Source organism: Calypte anna, chromosome 6, assembly GCF_003957555.1.
Source record: "Calypte anna isolate BGI_N300 chromosome 6, bCalAnn1_v1.p, whole genome shotgun sequence".
Classification (NCBI taxonomy): Eukaryota; Metazoa; Chordata; class Aves; order Apodiformes; family Trochilidae; genus Calypte; species Calypte anna.
This window is the reverse complement of record NC_044252.1, coordinates 17,181,474-17,205,410: the sequence shown is the minus strand read 5'-3', so window position 1 is coordinate 17,205,410 and position 23,937 is coordinate 17,181,474. Positions and strand designations below refer to the sequence as shown.

General features: G+C 41.8%; 1 protein-coding gene across 1 annotated transcript in view; it reads left to right on the top strand.

Moving 5' to 3' along the window:
• ARHGAP22 (Rho GTPase activating protein 22) overlaps positions 1–23,937 on the top strand; it is a 65,946-nt gene that overhangs the window by 25,049 nt on the left and 16,960 nt on the right. The gene's annotated exons all lie outside the window — the stretch shown is intronic.

The following is a 23,937-nucleotide window of genomic DNA, read 5'->3' as shown; positions in this document are numbered from 1 at the left end:
ATTACCATGGTATGGCTGCTTAGGCTTGCTGTTCAGATGCAGAGCAATGTAGTTGCCAGCTCTTTTTGTGGCAGTGCTGTGAACACAGTTTCAGGAAAAGTGTGGGTGGCGGAAAAGCAGCTTTTTAATGGCAACTTGACCAAGTTGTAGTGAACAGGCAGTGTGTGACAGTATGTCTGCTCTGCACTGTCTGCTGCTGTACTGAGAGGCATCCTGTTAAATGGGCATCATAACAGAAAAAGTCTGCAGAATTCTTATCTTAGATACTGCTCCCTGTTGATCTAATCAGCATATCAAAAATGATCTAAGGAAACAAGATGACTCCAGAAAGTGTTCTCACACTGTTTGGCTGCAGCAACCTGTTCAGAGCCAGGAGTCCTCAGATTGAAAATGCAGACATCCCAGTGCTGTACTGTGAAACCACACTGTGCACATTACCTGTAGGAATGGGGGGAAAAAAACTATTGAGGCTCAAGCTTCTCCAGTAAGGGTGCATTAGTCACCATTACTGTAATATTGATAAGAAGCTTTTCCTGCATTAATTGTGCATGGTGGGGACTATTTTGGTTCCACTTTCACTTGCTTTCTGTCCTCTGCATGCAATTCCTAAAAGAGCAAATGGGAATTCTGGAAATAATTTATAAAGACATAAAGGAAAAACTGGCATCTAGATGAGCACACTGTAAATAAACAGTTACCTGAACTCCTTGTGCTGCCTTGTAACCTTTTTTCACAGATACGGTTCTCAACAAACAGGAGTCAGTATAGCACTGATGAATTCAGTAGAGAAATGCTACCTGGAAAGCTGAGCTCATAGAGGAGTGCCTCGTTTCATCTGTAAATTTACAGTCAGTCCTGAGTTTTGTGCTCCGACCCTCAGCCAAGTCCCATAGCAGAATGTCTGCTCTGTGATACAACTGGACATGGCTGGAGATTTATTGACAGCTTTGCATCCATTTAAAAATTAGAGAGAACACCTTCAGCTATGCTATTAGAGATGCTTCCTTTCTGACAATTACTTTGGTAACCCATTTCTTATGGTGATCTGTCCACTTTTACTCAGCAGAGATATGGCCTCCTGTAAAATAGATTTAGGACAAAAGAATTGTATTGCTCTCTTTCTGTGTCTTCTCCCTATACATCCTACTCTGATCTGATGAAATATGGCAATTCTTCTGTCTTGTAGTTTTATTTCTTTGTTTATTTAAGGTCGTAAGTTTGTATAATGTACTGAAACTTCTTTACCTCTCAGCATTGTGGAATGTATGATATACCCTGAACTAAACAGCTGTTTACCACTGACACAGAGGTTTGGACTACTGAGTCAAGGTGATCCAGGATGGATCCAGTTTTCCACTGTGTACGATAAACTCAGAGGACCCAATCATTTTGAGCAAGTGCTATATAGCTTAGAATGTATGAAGCTTTTGAGTACTCCTTTTTTTTCTGGTCTTTTCTCCGTCCAGAGACATACAAATAAATATATATATATACGTATATATATAACCTGATAGGTATGGGGTCTGGTAATCACATGGAGAGCTGGTGGTAAAGAATTGCAGGGGAACATCAGTGCAGCCAGGAGCAATGGGAAAGAAAAAGAGGGAAGAGCTGCTGGCTTTCCCAGTCTTTATATAGAGTGTGGCAGGAGATGGAAGGGAATTGATCCCTCCCTTTCTATTCTTCCCCTTTAGGGGTCTGAAAGCCCTCCTTTAGTTCCTCCTGTGCAAATGATGACACTCTGAACTTGCAAATAATTGAAAACACAGAAGCACAACAGCATTAGAGTACCATTGCAATAAGCATGTCTTTAATGCTAGAAGTGTAGCTTAAAAATGACTGAACCTTTTTAACTGAAACATCTCACAGTTCAGCCTAAGGCTTATAAACCACATTAAAAAAATACAGCTTAAGTTAATGTTTTAGAGTTTAATTAATAGTTAAGTTTAGAGTAATAGAGGTCACACGTTATCAAGAAGGCGTTTCCGGACAGGCAAGCCAAGCTAACCTGCTACAAATTTTAAGTATGAAAGGTCAAAGATTAAACCAAATCTTCATTTCTTGCATATAGTTTTATTAATCATACACTGATCTTGACATCTGAAATAATCTCTGAAATAGAGAACTAACCTTAGGGGTTTTGGGTTTTCATGAACCAGTACAGAGAAGCTGTAGTCCCTCTGTTCATGTTAAGCCTTGTAGAATTTTTGCATAAGAAACCACAGTTCTGAGGTCTAATCTTTTTGCTGGTGCTTTTTAAAAGCAGTTTAATGGCATTTGAAACCACAGAAGGTATGCAAGGGGAAAACAGATCACAGGGCCTTTGAATTAGTTTATAGATGGCAGTGACTTTAGATTGTTTGCCTCTGCTTTCTTCTCTGAGATGAAGTCCCATTTTTGGATGGAATCTAAAAATCTTCTAGATCATTTTTTACTTTCTTTCATTATCAGGGAGATCTTAGAGCTCTGAATCTGATACTCACCTTTAAGACAATCAGAAAGAGCAGGTCAAGGAAGGTGAATCATTGCAATTGTTCTTTTTAGCTGTGGGTGGTAGTTTTTGTCCATTTGTCAAGATCTTTGTTGTTGCCTGTCTGGAATCAAGGGCTTCCTGTCACTACTTGCTTTAATACTCAGGGCAAACATGTCAGCTGGGCCTTGCATTACCCATCAGGCACCCCTTTCATAATTCAGCATTGAACTCCAGCAGCATGCACATGATCAACAAAATTTCACTCTTACTGAACATACCACTCTACTATCCACACCAAAGCAATGCAAACATGGAAGTATATACACATATGAAATCATTTGTATCTGTGTAAATTTTCAGTAGTGTTGATATAATGACAGTAGACAAGCACATCAGTAAGCACAGTGATGTAAGAAATAGGCAAAAGGCAAACCAGATGGTGGGTGGAAGGAAGGGAAATGCTCTGAACAAAAAAAGATGATGTTGACTTCAGCAGAAACAGACAACAGCTTTACCTGAAAATACAAAAGTTCTGCTTTTTACATGAAGTGAGGGAGGAACATCTCCCACTAATAAGTCCAAGCCTCCTCCCCTTGAATTTCTGTTCACATACAGACAAAGGGATCTAAGGAGAATGTTCTTCACAAATGTTGACCTTAAGAAGGTTAAGCATGCCTGAATGAATTTCCAGGCAACAAAAAAATCCCAATGTTTCTTCACTGGAAACAGCTGTATGAAGGGAATGTTGCAACAGAATATGTTACAGGTTCTTTGAACAGAAACACAGGGCAGAACAGGTAAATATGACATAACAGCAGCTTTCTGCTTTGCACTCTCCAGTAAATGCATGCCAGACTAAGGATAGTTAAAAAAGGAAGACTTTTCAGTAAATAGGGCTTTGAAGTGTGGATTATGATTCTTGCTGCTGTTGAAGCACTCTGACTTTCAGCAAGCCAATTAGCCCCAATCTCTCAGTATTTAATATTCCTTGTTGTGGAGCATGGGGGAGAGCTGAAAAGAGGACTGGTTTTAAGGCTGAGGAGGTGGCACGTAGCTTTGAGGTTGCGGCTATACAGCCGACAGCAGCAGCAGATGGGCTGGAGGCCTGAAGAGATACAGTTGCACAAACCACACAGGCAGTCTGCGTATCAGAGCAATCAGCTGTAACTAGTCTGGGCCTGGAAGAGAGAGCATTTGTGCAATGCAGCCAGGGGCCTGGAGCTCTGCTGTTCCCTCCAGGCAAAGGTACCTAGTAGTGGATGTGAAGCAACTTGACAAAAGTACCATGAGACAGGGGTGGCAGAGCATTTAAGTCAGCTGGGACCTGCAACTCTTGTGATGGTAAGAAGTAACAAAGTAAGTCCCTTAATCTTTCTTATTTCTTACCTTTACTGTATGTACTCGTGTGGTTATCATCCTCTCCAGTCTTGAAGTTGTTCAGTTTCTGTGCACATGAAGGGAGGTAAGTAGTGCTGCTGGGAAGGGGTGGGCCAGGGCATCACAACCAAAGTGCACTGGAAATCTGCAGCAGAACAGGTGGCTGAATGCAGGATCCCCATGGTCTTAGGTTAATGCTAAAGCAGATGGATTATTCATCCCCAGAGTTAAGCCCCCTGCTTCTGCCACACCTACTGAGATGCTTGCACTGTGTTTACAGACAGATCTATTTTTTTCTCTGGATTGGAGATGAAAGTAGCTTTGAACAGAAGGATTGGAATGTCTGCCTCTGGCAATCCTGACCATACAGAGTTGGTCTTTGATGGCCAGTCTTGTTTGTATAGGAGCTTGATTAAAGATGAATGAGAAGTTCTGTTTAAGGGAATAGAAATCCCTTGTCTGTGTTTAAACTCATATTCAGAAGTGTTCCTCCCTGTCATGGTGCAGAGCAGCCACATCACTGTTTGATGCAGTGGAAGCAGTGCTTGTATGCTTCAGGACCAGGAGCTGACAGTAACTGCAGAAATTGCTAGAGCTGTGCTAGTAGCAGGAAAGAGGACTGAATGCAGGACCTGAAGACTTCACACTGCTGAGAAAGGCAAAACTAAAATTCCATATCCAAGTGTTTCTAAGCAGGAAAGGTCTTTGAAGTTCTACAACATTTGTGTTGTCAACTCAAATGCAAAACCCATTAACAAAATTCTAGTTTAGGTCCAAGCCCAGAAAAGGAAGTATTTGAGAAATTTTGTTAATATTCTGGACTTCTGAAGTTGTGTGTAACATTGTTTCCTCATTTAATGGGTTTGGTTTTGTTTTGTTTTTGAAGAAGATCTATTTGAATTTAGCTGTTTCTTATTCTTGTGACTACTAGAATTCAAAACCTTCTGAATGTTACAACAATGTAGAAAGACATTTCAGAACTCTGCCCTTTAGGGAACACTAGTTCTGCTTGTTGGTTAAAGGATGTAGTGAAAGGAGCCAGTCATAAAGGGAAAGGAATATGATTAAAATTTCTTGGAAAAAAAAAAAAAAAGTCTTTATGATCTGCCACTTTATATTCTTGTCATGTTAACATAGGAGACTTTATCTAAGAAACAATTCTGAAGTGCATTCTTGTTTCTAAGCTAACTTCTGTGAATGGAATTGTCTGACTCTCCCACCAGCAGTATGTAGGGTTATGACCTTACTATTATTTAAAGTTTCAGTGGGTAAAGCCAACTGCAGAGGAACTGTATGTAGTTTTTGGCAGAGCCTCAGGTCTCTAGCACATACAGTAATCTTTCCCATCCTGTTTTTACTTTTTACAGACTCATATAGAACTATAAATATATTTTTCTCTAAATGTTTGCATGAAAAAGACCCACAAAGGCTCATAAGGCAGCTGGCTGGCCCAAAGTAACATCCCGGGGGGAGGGGAGTTGTGTTTAGGTCCCTGTAGTACAGTGATTCAATGGGAAGATGCTGAGACACCAGTGCTGGAGAAGTCCAGTAACAAGTAATCTTCATCCTTTTCTGCTATTATGCTTCATATGGCACCCTCTGTATGGGCTAGCTCAGCTGTTCTGACTAAATATGCAATATGTAAATAATTCCAAGACAAGATTCTGGTCTCTTCTTGTTAATGGCTTTAGTGGGCAAGCTCTCAGCTGGGTTTAAATTTAAGAACAGGATCTGTGTTTTTTTTTACCAAGCTCAGGGTTTTTTGAAACTTTTTTATTCCTTTGAAATGTTGACTTGAACTCAGGCTATGAGATCCTGAACTCTCGTTTCTTATGTGTGCTGAGAGCTGTGAAAAGCTTCTTTTTTGCCATCGTATCTTCAATAAAATGCTTGGTTGCTAAAGGCCATGGCAATAGGTGTCCTAGGTAAAGTACAAGAATAAGACTTGGTGACTTCTGCTTTCATCATGAGTCTGAGTATCTTGGTAAAAGAATTAAGGAGCTGGTAAAAGAAAAAAGGAGTTTCACAAATTGTAAATCTGTGTTCTGACAGTTCTGTATGCAATGGATGAAGTACATCTTGATTGCAGTGGAATATAGTGGAGCATTGATCTGCTCAGATGCCTGCATCCTAGCCTTTATCTATAGAGCTGTTCTGCTTCATATATTTTAAGAAATATGAAGCATTTAGTAAGTACAAAATGGGACACTGTCTGAGAAGATGCTGTAGGGAAAGAAGCAGATTTTTAATACATAGAAAGGAAAAAGCATCCTGGCTGTTGCTTCTTAAGCTGCACACCCAGTCCCATGTGACTGCTGTCTTTCATTTACTGGAAGAATGCTCCAGTTTCCCAGTTTAGTGAGTTGCTTCTCAGAGAGCAATAAAATCCTTCCCAGCATCTTTCATTTTATCATTTTGCCTTTCAAATCACAAATATCCTTGAGTGTGTTTAGCTCAGGAAATTAAGACCAAGAAAAAGTACTTGAGCTTGCAAGGAGCTCCCAGCTTGCTTCTTTCCCCAGATTAGCAAGGATTTAGGAGGCACACGTTCTGTGTAAGCAGAATCAGTCCTGCAGAAACCACCACATACCATAGTCCTGTCCTGCTTTGAAGTCCATGGACAGACAATCTTGGCTGCTCAGTTCAGGCTGGCAGCTTTAGCTTGCCAGTAGCTACTGAAAGCCATGTAAGCATGGAACTGATGGTGACACATCTGCTAAGATATTATCTCCATAGCAAAGCCAAAGATAGTTTCCATGGTGATGAAGAGGCTCCAGGCCATTATTTATGCAGCTGCTGCATTGGACAGGATCAGTAGCCTTTTTCTACACAGGCTGCTCTAATAAAGCTTTTTATGTGGACCTTATTAAGTTATATCCAGCTCTGGAACATAAAATGTGGAGTGAGTAAGGGGAAGATTTAAACTGACTGAAGTGAGTGCTGACTTGAAAAGAAAACAGGAAAAGAAAGGTGAAGAAGTTGCAAGTCTTTGAGTATCTACAAGTGAGAGATGTATATGACAGTTTGAGTGTATTTGATGTTCTGAGCACTTGATATTCTGGTCAGTACTTGCCTGAGATATTGCAAGCCAATCACTAATAGCTCCTAAAGTTCTTACTTCAAGTAGAAGGGTCACATTCATATCCCCAAGCTTTACCTCCTCTTCAAAAGGTTACTTCCGAATTGGATCCAAAATCAGCATGGGTCTCTCTTCCTATACTGAGATTAGAAATTCCCTGGGACTTGGGGAAAGTGGATGATCTCGACTCCTGTGGCTCAAGCACTGAAATATTTTACCATTCAATCGGTCCCCCTTTTGGGTAATCATTTCTTAATACCTCAGCACAGGCTTATGGAATTAATTTTGTACTCCTCCTGCAGGGTCTTACAGCCTGTTCTTTCACTTTGATCTTTGCTGAGACAACAGATACAACATATCCATATTCTCACACTGGAGAAATTCATATTTTTCACTTCTGCATTGATCTTCAACCAGACTGTGCTTTATGGGTGCTGCAGCACATGACTGGAAATTGTGTGTAAAATTACTCAATTACAATTTGACCATTTCCACACAGACTTTTGGTGGGTTTAAACATTGGATGCTCACTTCTGAACTAGATGCTGAAATAGATTTGCATTCTCTCTTTCAGGTGGTCTGAGGAATAAGGAAAAATTCCTGTCAGTCATGAGCCTTTCCTGCTCATGGCTCCTTCCCAGAATGAAATGGAAGATTGGGTGAAAGCCATCCAGCAGGTTACATGGCCTCCATTTGGTGGAGGTATTGCAAATAGCTCACATGCAGATAAATTAAAATATTTGCCTTAAGGTAAAACATTCTTGTGATACTAGGATATGCATAATCCTGTAGAATCACTGGGAAGCCTAGATAAGCTCTTGATTGTCTGAAGTGTTTCATAGCAAGGGGATTGGGTTTATTTATGTTTTTTTGACAGGGGACAGAAGGGAGTGGGAGAGGAGGTATCATGACCCACAAGGTGGCTGTGGCACTGCCACGTCTCACAAAGTGAGCACAGGTTATGTCCCAGAGAATGGGCATGAGTAGAGTTCCCCAAGGGGGGAGTTGACCCAGGAAGATTTGGACTGGACCCCCTTCCTTTCTAAACTCCTTCAGAGAGGAGCCTAGGTGGGGCTGGGCACAATCCTCCTCTATTAATTAATATCTTTTTAACAACCCATTCAGTGAGATTAAGTTTGGGAATTCTCTGCACAGTACTCCAGGAGCAAGGTTATTTCCCAGGAGGTTTGTACAAAACCACAACTTTACTTAAAATTGAGTAAATCTATAAAACATGTCAGATTACAACTAGGAGAATTAGAAATGGTGGTACTTTGGAAACAATGGATTACAATTTAGCAAAACCGAATGAAATTGTCAAAACAACAGGTTACAACTAAAAAGCTTAACAAAACAATGGGTTGCAAAATTTAAAGGTAGAAACTATGTTACCCCTTAAAGCTAGAAACTATGTTGCCCTTATGTGCCAAGGATAAGGTTAGAAACAGAGAGAAAGAAGATATAGGAAAGATAGCACCACCCTTGGATCCAGTGATGCTCTTGGTAGGAAGATGCAGGTTTACATCCAGCATTTTGCATGTGCCTGTCTGCCTCTTTTATGCCAATTGACCCGAACTTTTGGGGGGTCCTTTCGCATATCTTGCAAAGCCAGGTATTCACTTTGGCCCCTCCAGATGGGAGGATTGGGCAATAACCCTTATTTCTGTGCATGTGCCCTCTTCAGTGTCCTTACCCGGGGCACACACAAGATGTCACTCTGCCTCCGTAGGGCACAGCTTCCCTGCCCCTGTCCCTTACTGAATAAGGACGGTGTCCTGCCTTTCAGGGTGGCCATCAAAGAGAGCTGCCCTTGCCAGGACAGTGTTCAATTTATCGGGATGGCCACCAAAGAGGGGGCTGCTCTTGTCAGAATAGGGCCCTGTTCACCAGGGTGGTTTCCCAAATGAGGGTCTGTCCTTGAGAGAACAGAGTCCAAGAGGCTTATTGAATGAGGTCTCCACCCAATCACAATGTCCATTTTGTCAGGGCAGCTGTTTTGAGACAAATACATTTTGGGAAGCTACATGAGGGCCCTTCCAGAAGGCATAATGGACTCAGCTGGAAGTGAAATGGGGAGTGATCATAGAATCATTTGGGTTGGAAGGGACCTTGTAGATCATCTAGTTCCAACACCTCTACCACGGGCAGGGACACCTTCCACTAGACCAGGCTGCTCAAAGCCACATCCAATCTGGCTTTGAACATTTCCACAGAGGGGGCAGCCACAGCTTCCCTGGACAACCTGTTCCAGTGCCTTACCTTCTTCATAGGAAAGAATATCCTCCTAATACCTAGCATTATAGAGGGGGAGAACCACCTCCCTCACATGGCTGGCTGTGCTGCTTTTGATGCAGCCCAGGACACAGTTGGCTTTCTGGGCTGCAAGTACACATTGATGGCTCATGTTCAGCTTCTGGTCCACCATCACCCCCAAGGCCTTCTCCTCAGGGATTCCCTTAATCCTTTCTCCTCCCAACCTGTATGCATGCATTGGATTGCCTCAAGCCAGCTACAGAACCTTGCACTTGGCCAGCTTGAACTTCATGCAGTTTCCATGAGCCCACTTTTCCAGCCTGTCAGGGTCCCTCTGGATGCCATCCCTTCCCTCCAGTGTGATGACTTCACCTCACAGTTTGGTGTCAGCTTACTGAGGGTGCCCTCAATTCCACCGTCTATGTTGTTGACAAAGATGTTGAATGTCACTGGTCCAAGTACCAGCTCCCGAGGAACACCACTTGTCACACATCTCCATTTGGAAACTGAGCCACTGATAACAACTTTTTGGGTTTGACCCTCCAGCCAGTTCCTTTTCCACTGAGTGGTCCATCCATTAAATCTGTATCATTCCAGTTTAGAGACCCAAATGTCATGCGGGACAATGTTGATGCTTTGCACAGGTCCAGGTAGATGGTATCTGTTGCTCTGCCCTTGTCCAACGGACGTTGTGATGCTATAATAAAAGGCCATCAAATTAGACAGAGAGGACTTACCCTTAGTGAATACCAATACTAATAAATACTTAATTTGGTAAATAATTAATCCTAAGATTTCAAAAATACGAGGGCAATGTAAAGGTTGGGACAGTGGGTTGTTTTGTTTGTTTCTTTGAGGGGGCAGTATTGTTCCAATTATTCTGTTCTGTTTCTGTACTTCTAAACTTCTCTGCAAAGCTGTTGGATAATAACATTTTGTTTTTCCTTTGAACGAGGCTGATACTCCTACTCTTACACTTGATTCCAGGCTTTATGAAGTATCAAAGCACATAGAATGAAGTAATTGAAGTAATGAGAATGTGAGAGCAGAGCAGTGTAGGGGGATAATTTTCACATAGTGCAGATTTGGTGGGAGCTGGCTTAAGCACTGTTGGTTGTGGATTTGGAAAGAATTCCAATTGTGTATTGATTTTTTTCTTCTACTAAAAGCTGCCCAGGTGCATGGGTACATCCTGGGTGGCCAGTCTGGCCTGAGCTTACTGTCCTAATACCCAGATTTATCAGGCTAAAGCTAGCTTGGCAATGTCTGCTTTGTAGTCCAATTTATATGAACAGATTCTTATGCTGTGGTTTCAGCCCTTCTGTGATTGAAATGCTTGCTGCTGGCAGGAGTGGTCTTTTCCCACCTTGCAGCCATGTGGCCCCACCACATTTCATTCTGCTAATATGAGTGGCCATGCAGAAGTGCAATAGGAAATGACCTGGCAGGACAAAAAAGGGGAGAGGTTTAGTCTGTAGGTGAATTGTGTCCCTACCCATGCAGCTGCAGGACAAGTAGTTCCAACAGAATGAAGACAATAGAGAGACATAATGATAGGTTGGAAGAGGACAGACATGCTTGTTCGTTCTTACTGCAACCCACACATAAACTGGCCTAAAGAAATCATGGAGCTGCATCTTAAATCTCTTTGCACCTGACGAAAATATTTATAGGCATGTCAATAACTAGGAGATAGCTAATAATTTCAAACTGTTGTTTCCAAATTATTTTAGGCTGTATGGTGGAATGATCAAACCAGCTTTTCCTCCATCAGAACCAGATCAGGGCAATATCCCTGAGAGGGAAATCTCAGCATAGCTCTCATGTAGGAGGACATAGCTGTGTCTGTGTTTAACTGAATAATTTCAACTCTGCTTTGCTACCACCACTAATTGGAGAGCCAGGTCTTATCTACTAACATTTTTAATGCATGAAGCTAAAAGGATGAGGGAAGGAATTAAAAAGCAAGCTTCATAATTAATATGTAAATATCCAGCCCTGGAGAAGGTTGATATGGTGTGAAAATGAACTATGTCAAGATAAGAAGTAAGGCTTAGCCACACTTTAATCTTTGCTGATGTATTGAAGAAACATAAATCAAAAAGGTTGAAGATATCTTCCTATGTGTTGATGTGGGAACATGAACTATGTTGAAAGGTGAACTGCAAAGGCTTCTTAAAATAAACCAGAAAACTCCCCAGAGCTGCTGAGGATCCCAAATTATTCAGAATAAGCACATTTAGGCTTAAAAGTCATATGGAAATGTGCTTCCAAACATACTTCAAATGTGGCCTTAAAATAAAATCCTAGAGTTCCTAAGTCTTTTGAATAAGTGCAGGGTTGTATATGGGGAAAACAATTTTTAACACGTTTTCCTGGGATTCAGGCTCCTGAATATCTGAGCGTAATTCATCTCATTTGAAGAAGAAGACTTTGTAAACTGAGATTTGAGAAGAGTCTGTATGGTCTGATGATGTCTTTAAGAATAAAGTTTGTCATAGGATTCATGGCCATAGGCTTGGGCGAGAGTGAGCTTGCCAGTGTCCTCTGAAATTGGATGCATTGAAAATTTTCAGGTGGAGAGGAGGGGAGGTCAGGGAGAGGAGTTTATTTCTTACTCTGTACCTGTGCTAGGGTGGGGCTGCACTTTAAGTATAAAGAAATACAACTACTTTAAAGAAATCCCTTTCCATCTGCTCATCTCAGTTGGCATGGCTTCCTCAGTTTCATCTTGTATCACATAAACCATAAACCAGATAGAGAAAAGCTACAAATAGAAATTCCTTCTGCTACATTTGCAGGTAAGCAGTGCAAAGTTTTTAATGAGATTTGCTTGATGAAATATCATTTGATTGGAAAATACTGATCTGATGAAATGTCACATGGAAATGTTTCTATTTGGACAAAATTTGTGGCATGAAAGGCCTTTCAAATGTAAGGTAGAATTTTTAATACAAACTCTGCCCTGAATCGGTCTTGTGCAAACAATTAAGATGTAAAATCTGTTCCACTTAAGCCCCTTCCTTAAAAAAACAAAACAAAAATAAAACAACCAACCAACAAACAACAAAGAATAAAAACAAACAAAAAACCCCACAAAACCAAAAAAACAACAAACAAAAAACAACAAAAAAGCAAACAAAACACAAAACAAAACTACCCCAAGACTTTGAAAAGGATCTTACAAAATAAAAGACTGCAGGAAAATCTGATGGATAAAATTACAAATGTAAGGAGGCTTTGAACAGTGAACAGTCGTGAGGTTTGGACCAAGAAAAACGTGTTTCTTGCAGTGCAAAATTAAATTATTAAGCTCATTGTCACACAATGCTGTGGAAACAAAAATAATAGATGTATTAAAAATAGAATTATATGGGTTCATAGGAGCTAAGTCCACCTGAGCTATCAAAGAAAAAGGTGTGGAGGGAGTCATTAGCTTAATATACCTCAAATGGCTAAAACCAATCCAGCTTTAGATAAAGTATGATTAGGCTTATGTTTGCTTCTGTAAAGGTTTGTTTTCCTCTTCTCTTCAGGCAGTAACTATGATGGTGCTGCTGTCTATGCATTTGATGCACAGCTGCTGGCTGTTGCCTGTAGTACAGTGTGACCAGTACCACCTTCTGCACTGATGGTTTCTCAGGGAGACCATTCCTGTAATCATTAGATTCATGCTTGATGTTTGAAAGCTGTGAGTCTTCAAAACCCTGACAGGTCTCACTGCATGTCCTGGCAATGTATGATTAATGGGACAAACATGTTCCTGTGGTGTTTCTCAGCTTGCAGGCAAGTATTTTAATTTCTCTGTCTTAGTCCTTTGAAGAATGTTAAATGGATATGTGCTTACTGAATGGGAATGGTAGCCTGCTCCTTGCGATTTCCAGTTGTAACCATTTAGTAGCTGATTAGTTGAGAACAAAGAAATTCACCCTGTCTCTCTTCCTATTTCCTTTCTAAAAGTTAGTTACTCTTCTCCTAAGTTGCTTCTTTTTTCTTCTTCTCCATAATCACTTCATCTGTCCTGCAAATTCTCCTTTCTGCCTTCTTAGTTGCAAGCTACTCAGCCCTTAGTCTTCTGGGAATATTTCTGAATGACTAGCAGATTTACTGGAATGTTTTATCCATTTTACAAACTGGAGCTAAATGCTGTCCCCTCCCTAAGCACTGCCAGTCAAGTGCTGCTGTTGCTAGAACTTTGGACCTTATGCTTAAGTGAACGTGAGTGTAAGTGAATGTATAAGTTACACTTTATATTGCTTGGGAATTTTAGTGGGATAATGGAGGATAAAGATAAATGTATGGGAATTATCTGACAGAAATTCATCATTGATTGAATTTGAGGAAGCAACAAAGTAGAATAATTTACAATTTACCTGGTAGTAAGTTTTACAATTGCAGGTTACAAATTGACAGAGTTATATATGATAAAGTTTGATTTGGATAAACACCTACCCTGTCTCCTGATCTGTTGATCCTGTCTGTTTCTCAGTGACTGTGCTTAGGTTATCAGCCTCTCAGGCCTGGGATATAGGACATAAGCTTATTCAATTGTCTGAATGGAAGGCATGTTTCCAACAGAAGGAGATGGTCATCTAAATTTTGATTGTGAATTTAGATCATGGGCACTTCCAGGTTCCAGGATGACCAGAAATCCAGATGACTTGTTTTGATCAACAACAGATTTCGCATTCCATGATGCTTGTGTTTGAACCCACAGCTAGAATTCTCATCCTTCGCTAGTGATGAGACACTGGTGACAATAATTACACTACATCATAATTATTTTTTACTTACTACCATCCAAGATTTTTTAAAAACTTTTCTGTGAAGTCAGGGCATCAACATGCAGCACACTTGAAAGTGAAGATCTGCCAGTTAGATGCTTTCTATAGACAGCTTCTGTCAAGGCCATGGAAGCTGCCTATTAAAGGCAAACAGGCATGTGCATGAGACAGTAAATTAAAAGTTCTGTAAAAGATGTTCTGGAGAGAAAGATATTTTCCAGGGCACATCTGTCCAGATCATTGCTTGATAAAAGACTTTTTTGCTGTTGATGTTTTATTCTCTACATTCTTCTTGCCTTTGTTTAGGGAAAAACATAAAAATAAACAAAGGGCTTTGGCTCTGGATTCTCAATGCTGTGCTTAAGTGATGTTGAGGTCTGTTTATAATCTTTTCTTTGTGACTGAATAGTTACCATCTCAATGTAAAGTACCAGCTGGTTAGAGTCCACTGCAGGCAATGTGAAGTGCTGCTGTCAATTGCTTCACTGACATATTTTAGAGAGACAGGAAAACACCTTACACAGGAAGAATTCACTGTGACAGAAGGATGAATATAGCTAATTGCTAACCTTTGATAAGCCAGGTTGAATTGGTTTATCATTCAGCAAGCAAGAAGTCTGTTTGTTCTCAAAAGATTTTGTTTTGCTAGAGAAGATTGAGACCCCAGCCTGGAGCAGGAGACAGGTGTGGGAACATGATTTTGTCCATCACTTGCAGTTGTTTCATTTGGCAGCTTTTAATAGGTAAAACGGAGGTGTTCAAGTGCCCATGTTCACTTGGAGTAAGGGACGAGTCTGCAGAAGGCTCAACTTACTTGAAAATTGGGGAACTTCAGCTGGGATTCTAATTTGATTCTAGACCCTTTCTGTACAAATAGACAAATCAGTTTCCTAGATCTGAGCTCCCTCAGACAGCTCCATTTGAGTATACTTGTATATTAGCTAATACTGTGTGTAAGCCAGTGTCTAAAAATATCCTCACCTTATGGGCACTTGCTAGAGGTGTGTAAGCCAACAAGTTTGCTTACAATCAGAGATGGGGAGGAATATTTTCTGAGTTCATGGCTGTTGCAACCAGATTCAAGACTGAATTTGACCTGAATTAGATGCCAAGCCTGAAACACGCCTGGATTTTCAGAGGTTGTGTGAGCTGTAGTGAACTTCACAGCCAGTCTCCAAGGTTTGCAGTGACATGTACAGGCAGGGTGCTTTCCCCCTGTTCTGGTACCTACAGTAAAATAACTTCAGTGGTGCTAACTCATGAGAGTATTACTAGGACTCTCTCCATTAAATGACACCAGGAAAGAAAAGGCTTCCAACTCCCTAGCAGCAAATTCATGTGAGATTTACTTGCTTAACAGTTTTAGAAACTGTTGAGGTTTCCTGAAGAAGTTGTTCTTCAGGAAAGTAAGAGCTGCCCAGGGGTAAACTTCTCTACAGCTAAAGAAATTTACCCCTTCTTTGCTTGGCACATGTATGCGGAGATCTCTAGGTGAAAATTTTGATGGTAGTTTATATGTAATTTGATCAGCTCTTTGGATTTTATTGCTGGTTTTGCTGTATCGAGTATACTCTTGAGATCTGCACATCCTGTAGTTCAGTGATTGTGTGTGAATCTCAGATTTCATTTCTGAGAAATGTGGTTAGTGGATAAAGCAGGATACAATTCTGACCTAGAAATTCAAAACATGGAAGACAAATTAAATATATATAGTGATTTTTTTTCCCAGTCTTATCATATTCTGTTATCTAAGTCATGAATTTTAATGCAGTGCTTTAAAAGGCACTGACAATTCTTTCATATAAGGAGGTAAGTGAAGTCGCTGAGTGAACCAGCTTTGACGCAGGCTCATTCTGCAGTGGAGCCGCTGATCCCTTGGTTTGGGGGGTTTTTTGGGGGAGTTTTAGTTTTTGTTTTGTTTTGTTTTTTGGGTGGTTTTTTTTTCCCTCTCTTTTTCTGTACGTTTCCCTCTCTCCCGAACAGTGTTAGCGGAGGAGCCGTAGCTCTCCCTGGTGACTCACAGGCGATCTGGGCGTTTCCAGAGCAACAGCCGCCTCCCCCGCTATAACGAGCGCCCTCGGGGCGTGCGGAGAACGGGACGGAGCGAATGGGATGGGGCGAATGCGACGGGTCAGTTCGGGCAGGCGGGGCCAGCAGGGAGGGCAAAGGTTGGTGGCAGCGGGAAGTTCCCTGGTGAGCATCCTGAGTGACACACGGGGGAAAATGGTGAGCGCTCGGCGCGGAGCCAAACGTGCACCTACAGCCCGGGGCCTGCACCACCCAAGCCTCTGTTCTCTCAAGGACAAACAACTCAACCCAAACAGACCACCGCCTGTGGGAAGTGCCCAGGACTCTCATAAATACGGATGATGAATGGACCAGTCAGTGGAAAGGGAACTGGCTGGAGGGTCAAACCCAAAAAGTTGTTATCAGTGGCTCAGTTTCCAAATGGAGATGTGTGACAAGTGGTGTTCCTCGGGAGCTGGTACTTGGACCAGTGACATTCAACATCTTTGTCAACAACATAGACGGTGGAATTGAGGGCACCCTCAGTAAGCTGACACCAAACTGTGAGGTGAAGTCATCACACTGGAGGGAAGGGATGGCATCCAGAGGGACCCTGACAGGCTGGAAAAGTGGGCTCATGGAAACTGCATGAAGTTCAAGCTGGCCAAGTGCAAGGTTCTGTAGCTGGCTTGAGGCAATCCAATGCATGCATACAGGTTGGGAGGAGAAAGAATTAAGGGAATCCCTGAGGAGAAGGTCTTGGGGGTGATGGTGGACCAGAAGCTGAGCCATCAATGTGTGCAATCAAAGCCAACTGTGCCCTGGGCTGCATCAAAAGCAGCACAGCCAGCCACGTGAAGGAGGTGGTTCTCCCCCTCTATAATGCTAGGTATTAGGAGGATATTCTTGCCTATGAAGATGGTAAGGCACTGGAACAGGTTGTTCGGGGAAGCTGTGGCTGCCCCCTCCGTGGAAATGTTCAAAGCCAGATTGGATGTGACTTTGAGCAGCCTGGTCTAGTGGAAGGTGTCCCTGCCCATGGTAGAGGTGTTGGAACTAGATGATCTACAAGGTCCCTTCCAACCTGAATGATTCTATGATTCTATGACAAAGTGATAACTGTGGAGTATGCAGGTATGGAGCACAATGTTCCATTCTTCTCATGAGACATCTATAGCTTCAGAGTTGTTACTTGCAAGAAAAAAGCATTAAGCAGATGCCATTTTATGCTTTAGTTATGATGATCAAGTGAGGAAGCATTTATTCCTTCTTATTTTTTTTCTCACTAGAGCTGTTCACTCTTTCTTTGGAGGAAAGTTGACATCATCTTTGTCATCTTTCATACAACTCACAGTATCATGAGCTATGCAGAACTCTAATCAAGATTTGAGTCATCCTTGGCCACTGAGAGACTTAATTTCACAGGTTAATTATATGTTGAGTGTAACAGTGTCCATATTAAACAACATCATTTTTTGTTTCTTTGAATTTTCTTGGTCTTGTGTTTTGAGAGGCTGAATACAGAAATGTAGAAGTGAATGGAAGAATAAATATCTGCATTTTCTATCTCCTGGGCTCCCATCTCAAACTTTGAATCCCACGCTCCATAATATTATTAGCAGACATGACACAGTTTGAGGCATCATTCCAATGCCAGAAATCCTGATAGTGTCTCAGCCCTTCAGAAGAGGGCTGTTCCTGCTGACTGATGAGCACTGTGGGCTTTTTAACTTGTAGCCTGCTGTCTTCATCACAAGGGGAAAAAAAGGATAAAAATTAAAAGCCTGAGCAACATCCAGGTTCTTATTTTTACCTTTTGTACCTAAGGATCTCCAGCACTTTCCAAATGTTATTTAGTGGGCTTTAAATATTGTCTAGCATATTTCCGGGGCTTCTGGTGACTAGTTCTGCATTACCTTGCTACTCAAGGTATATCTTGAATACCTAAGGAATACCTTACAGCCTTGCCATTCAAGAACTGGACCTTTTGATCCTAGTACTTCCTTTACTTGTAGTGAGAGAAAGTTATTTCTTTAGGAGCTTTTGGTCAAAACAAGAATGCAGAGACAGAGACTGATCTGATCTGTGGAACAACACTGTCTTAGTGACTGGAATCTCAGAGCCTGACTACTGGGTCAGTTTCATCTTTCACATGTGTGTTCAGACCGAGTCACAGTGTAGCTCAGAAAGTGGTGGACCATTGTATTTTAATACCAGAAGCAGATGATCAGCTGCAGACAGGGAGAACTTTTTTTTTTTTTCTCCTCCAGAGGGAGATAAAATTCTCCAAACTTGCTGAAATTTTCCAGAGGCTTGGTACAAAGGTTTTGGGTGATGGCTGATGATGATCTGCAGTCACATGACTGCATTTTATAAATGATCTCTGTAGTACTACAGACTACTTACCCTCGGAGGAGGAGCTGGGGGGTGAATGTTTGCCTTCAAGCAAGTCCTGATGATTGTTTCATCTGCAAGTAAATCCTGGAGATTTCTTCATGTGTAAGAACCTTTTAGCTCCATCTCCTATCACCTGCCCAGCTATTAATCATCAGGCAGCTTCTCAGGAAAGGGATAAAGCAGAGGCTCTAAATAAAAATAAAAATAAAAAATAATAAAAAAATAAAAATAAAAATTAAAAAAAAGCACAGGTGAAAAATTGTAGCTTTCCCTAGGGCTCTGTAAAGCATTCCAGTATGTCCTAGAGCTATGGAGACAGTCTCAGAGCACATTAAGGCTAAGGTGGGGGCATATTCCCCTCTAAAGTAAGTTTGCTGCTTAGGGTGCTTTGCAAGCAGATCAGAGGCCAGACCAGGGCATCAGGCTGCCTGCAGAACAACTAACATTGCCTCTCTCGGGAAGAAATCCAAAGAGTGGCATGCAGACAGCAACAGTTGCTCAGCTTTTCCAACTATCTAGAATAGATCTGACAAGCAATTAGAGCATGAATATATTACGGAGCCAATGGGGGATGCCTTTGTTAAAACTTGTGACCCATGCTTAGTTACTGTTTACATTGGCAGCAGCTTTGAGGGTGTGCAAGACCCTACCTGCCTGTCTTTCTCCTCTCTCTTTCCCCGTGCAGAGGGAGCTGGGAATCTCTGCATCTCATTGGATATTTCAAATGCTTTCTGCACAAGTCATGATGCTGAGTTGAGGAGCTAAGACCAGATGTGCTGCCAAGATTATCTCCCTGGGCAGATCGGCTGCTCTCCACTCTGTAGCGCTGGGTGAATGGAAAACTGCCAGTGCTGGGACTCAGAATGTGTCTGATGCCTGAAGTCAGGACTTTCTTTCTCTGCCGCTCCTGCTGTCTGACACTGCCTGGTTTCTGCTTGAAGCCCAGTGCCTGTCATGTAGCAGAGTGCTGCACAAGAACAAGAGGTATGTGATGATTTTGCAGAGTGTGTATTTGTTGTTTTCTTTTCCTAGAGGAAAAGCAGGTATTTGAGCCTAGCCTCAGACAGAAGAGTCTAAGAATCTAAGAAAGGAGATGGCTTTACAAAGGCAGAAAGAGTGGGAAGGACTCAGTGTATCGCAAAAATTGCTACTGGATGCTAAGCTAGCATTTTAAGATAATTCTGGGCAGCTGTGTTTATATTTGGTTTTATACAGAATATTTACATGAATGTATTTGAGAGCAACAGGCTTCTAGTAAACGGAGCCTGCTTTCTGTGGGAAATGGTGTCAGAAGACACCAAGTTTTACCACAGACTGATTTGTGTGACCTTGGGAAAGTTACTTTCTCAGTTTTTCTTGATTCATAATTATCTGTTGTTTCCTTTCTTCCATTATTCCATGCTTTGCTTGGCTGGATTGTTTAGTTGTCAGGGGCTATCTTTTCTTAGTCATGTACAGCTTCTGACCTGGAAATCCTTTTTCAATTGCTGCCACAGTAATTTCACACAGTGTGTGCTTGGGTGGGCTGGGGAGGGGAAAAAGAGTTACAGGTTAGTGTGTGTTTTGTGTGTGAAACGTATGCATTTCTGAATGGCTGCCCGTACTTTTTTCTCAGTGCTTTCATGTGTGAGAGGGACAGTTAAATGTGAGCCTAAGCATGAATGTGGGAAGGTAAAAGACATTTATCTGTGCAGGTGAGCACGTACACAATCTTTACCTCCATAAACCGCCTGTCTGTGAGGCACCACATGCATGCGTGGGTGTTTGTACTGCTGCACAGCCACATCCAGGTGTGTGCTTGATTATCTTCCTACACATCTTTTAATGTGTGTATTTAGCTGATGTAGGTGTGTCTGGACTTTTCCCGTTTTATGCATACGGAGTCGTCAGTACTCCCTGTAAAGCAAATCTACTTATGAACTGACTTTATTATCTCTGTCTTTATTTTGGTTGAAATCAGAGCTCTGATGAGGAAAAAATGAATCAGGGAGCATATATTTTCCTGCCCACTGCATGTCTGGACAGCATAACTGAGAGTATAGGCTTTGTATGTCAGGAGCTGGTGGGTGAGCTATTCAGGCCAGGACAGAGAGCCTGTCTGTGTCTTTGTACATCATTCCTGGCTCACTTTTTCCACAAAGAGCCACCTAAATCTTTAAAGAACAAGACAGCATGTTGGAGTAGAGAGAATAAATTTTGTAGTTCTGCTAGCCTATTTTTGGTATCTTTTGGATCTTTCTGAGATTAAGGATGTTGTCCCAAGCATGCTGTTTGTTTTCTTTTTGGTTTGTTTTTTTTTCCTTAATTGGTTTGGTTTTTTGTTTTGTTTTGGGGTTTTTGTTCTGTTTGTTTAGATTTGGGGGGGGATTGTTGTTTTTTTCTTCTTTGAAACCAAATACAAGGGCCTAGCTATAGAAAAGTGTATGACAAGGAAAATTAACCCTTGATTTGCTAGTAGTTTTTGTCTTTATGTCCAGTCTAACTCTGTCTGAGAGTGTGGCTGGATGGCACTGAATCTCCTCTTCTGAACTAAAAGAAAGACTTTAATGTCTTCCACCAGTATCATCAAATGGAGTGAAGTGTTGCCAAGTTCAGTATTAGCTGCAGGCCCCAGAGATTAAAAACAGGCCTGTGCCTTGTGGAGTCTACAGATAAAGCTGCGTGTGACTGACTCCACATTAGCTTTCCCTTGTCAGGCAGGACATTTCCTGTCCAGCCTGGAAATGCTGTCATATCCTGGTACTTTCAGGAGCATTTTACTGCAGCAGTTTCACAAGCCCTTCTGAGACCTGGCTGAAGTGAGATGAGCTTTACAGAGATAGCAGGAAACCTCCTCAGTCTGCCCTGTTAGCCCTGGAAGACTGAAGTAGATGCATCTGCTATGTCTTTTACCAGTGTAGCTGTGAGAGCCCTAGTGGTAATTTTCCTGAGGGCAAACTTCTTCAACACCATCCAGCAGATGCCCAGATGAAAGATTCCCACAAGCCCAGACTGTAAGCAGCTCCCACTTGCCTTTGAGAGTTGCTGTCCAGACCCAATCCGAAGATAGCTGCTACTTCTCTGAACCCTAACACTAATTGCCTTTTCTAAGCCATGGACAAGCTCTGCAGCCACAGCACAGATGAACCATTTCTCCAAGGCCAAATTTCCAACCCAAATCTAACTGCAACTCTATCCTTTCCCTCTCCAAACCCCAAGCTTAATGCTCTTACTGCCAAAAGGCTTGTCTTGGGAGCAGTCATTCTTCTGAGCAGCAGCTGCAAGGGTCCTTGGCAATGGCTCAGAAAAAAAAAAAAGAGGAGAGAGAGAAAGGAAAAGCATGCAGTGTAAAAGTTCATCTATCACAGCTGCCCAGCTCCTGTGAGTCCACTGGAAACCCTTGGTCAGTACTGAGCCCCACATAACCAAGCAGTTCTGCTGTGCCCTATCACGACAGGAGGGGTTACATGATGAGATTACAAAGCAATTTGTTGTCACGGGCTGGCAATTAACCAAATGCCAGATGCTCTCTATTAATATCCCCTCCCCTCCTTGATAAAGGAAGGAGAGAGAATAAGGGAGGGATACTTATGGGTTGGAAACTAAAATATACAGCTTTAATGAAACTGTAATGATTAAAAAAGGAAAAATTATTAAATATATACAAATATACAAGAAAAATGATACCACATTCCTCCCCTTTTCCCCTCAATAATTCTCACATCATCACCAAGGCTACAGAGCAGCCCTGGGAAAGTCCAGGCTGGACTCCTGGAGTCAGCAGCAGTCGGGAGCTGGAGGCAGGAACACACAGATTCAGGCTGGCATGGATCAGGACCACAGGCAGAGGAACGGATGGAATCCTCCCAGGATGCCAAAGCAAACAGGGACAGGTGAAGAAGGGCCAAAGGGAAGAGCAAAGGGTGAAGGTGAAGGGGTTTGACCCTTGTGATACCTCAATTTTATACTGAGTATGACACGTATGGAATGGAATACTCTGTTTGGTCAATTTTGATCATTTGTCTTGTCTGCTCCTCCCTAAAGGAGGGTTGCAGGTGTGATCTCTTTACTCCATTTCTCTTTCCATAGCATAAGATGTTCCTCAGAACCAAGCAGTGGCCTTGGTTCTGCACACCATTCTCTAGATATAAGTATAAACGTTGAGCATTATCAGTCATAGAAACACACACTGACTGAGAAACTTGCTGTTAATTTCAGCAAGTACAGATACTTACAAGAGACTTAGCTGAAAACAGAATTACAAGATGGAAAATTATCTCTATCCTCGCCCAAACCAGGACACCTGTACAAAAGCAGGGAGAGATTTTGTGTCCTAGAACATGACTTCAGAGACTCCCATCTCAGTGAAAATTCAGATTAGAAACAAGAACTAGTAAAACCTCTACTCTGCAAGAAAACCAGTATTTACAGTTGTAAAGATAAGTCTCTCCCATGCTCCAGGGCATGCCTTGCTGCCAGGTTAAGGAGGGAATTTCCTTTGATACTTTTCATGGCCCTTTGCTCTGATACTGTAGTGCAGCTGTATAGGCTGGGATGTAAAGAAGGTTTCTGTCTTCTAATGGATAACAAACTGCCAGGGAAATTATATTGGACTTTAGGATACTTCTTGTATGTTTCATTTAGGGAGTTGAAACTGATAGTGAAAGACTTGTTTCACTGGGGACTCTGCAGGGTGGGACTGAATATAGAAAGCAGGTTTGGCATCATGTCTCCCATGGTGGCCAGGTTGGATGAAGATTTGAGCAACCTGGTTTACTGGGAGTCATCCCTGCCCATAGAAGAAAGATTGGAACTAGATGGTCTTTAAAGTCCATTCCAACTCATACCATGATATGAGCCTATGAATGGTGGTTAGGAAATTTCCTGTCAGGAGTTATCAGCCTCCCATGAATATAGCACTAAAATAAAAATGAAAAATTTTATTTTTATCAGGAAGGTAAGTAGAGCTCTAAGGAACAACCAAAGTACCTGGTCTGCTATAAGAACACGCATGCATCCATTAAACACTGCTTCTTCTGGCTGTTGGTTACAACCACACTATAACTCCAATATTGCATGTTGCTTTATTTTTCAGTCCTGAAGGATTAACAGAGTATACTGAATGTATAAAGGCTCCTTGTTATTAGTGGAAAGCTTCCTGTTGCTTTGAGAAATCTGAACAAAATTTCCCATCCACTAAAATCTACAGTTTTATCTGAAACTGAGTGGATTCTGGGATTCTCTCAATAAGTTCATATTAATTTATCTTGATAATCCATCACAATAGTGGTGCTAGAACTAGGGATTCAGGATGCAACTCAGCAGCTGTCCTTTTAGATGGAGGAGGCGCCTAGTGGCAGGGATTAAACTAAAACCTCTGGGATTTACATCCTTAGTCACTTCTTTGTTTTCCAAAAGATCTGGTTCCAATAGTGGCATTCAGCTGCTGGTGTTGATCAGGAACTCCCATTTCTCTGAAGACAGAGACAGTGCTTCACACTTGGTGTTGTATGTCTGCGGTAGATCTGACTTAAGAATTACATAGGTCACTCTGATTTTAGAGTATCTAGTGAGTAAAGGGGTAGAGT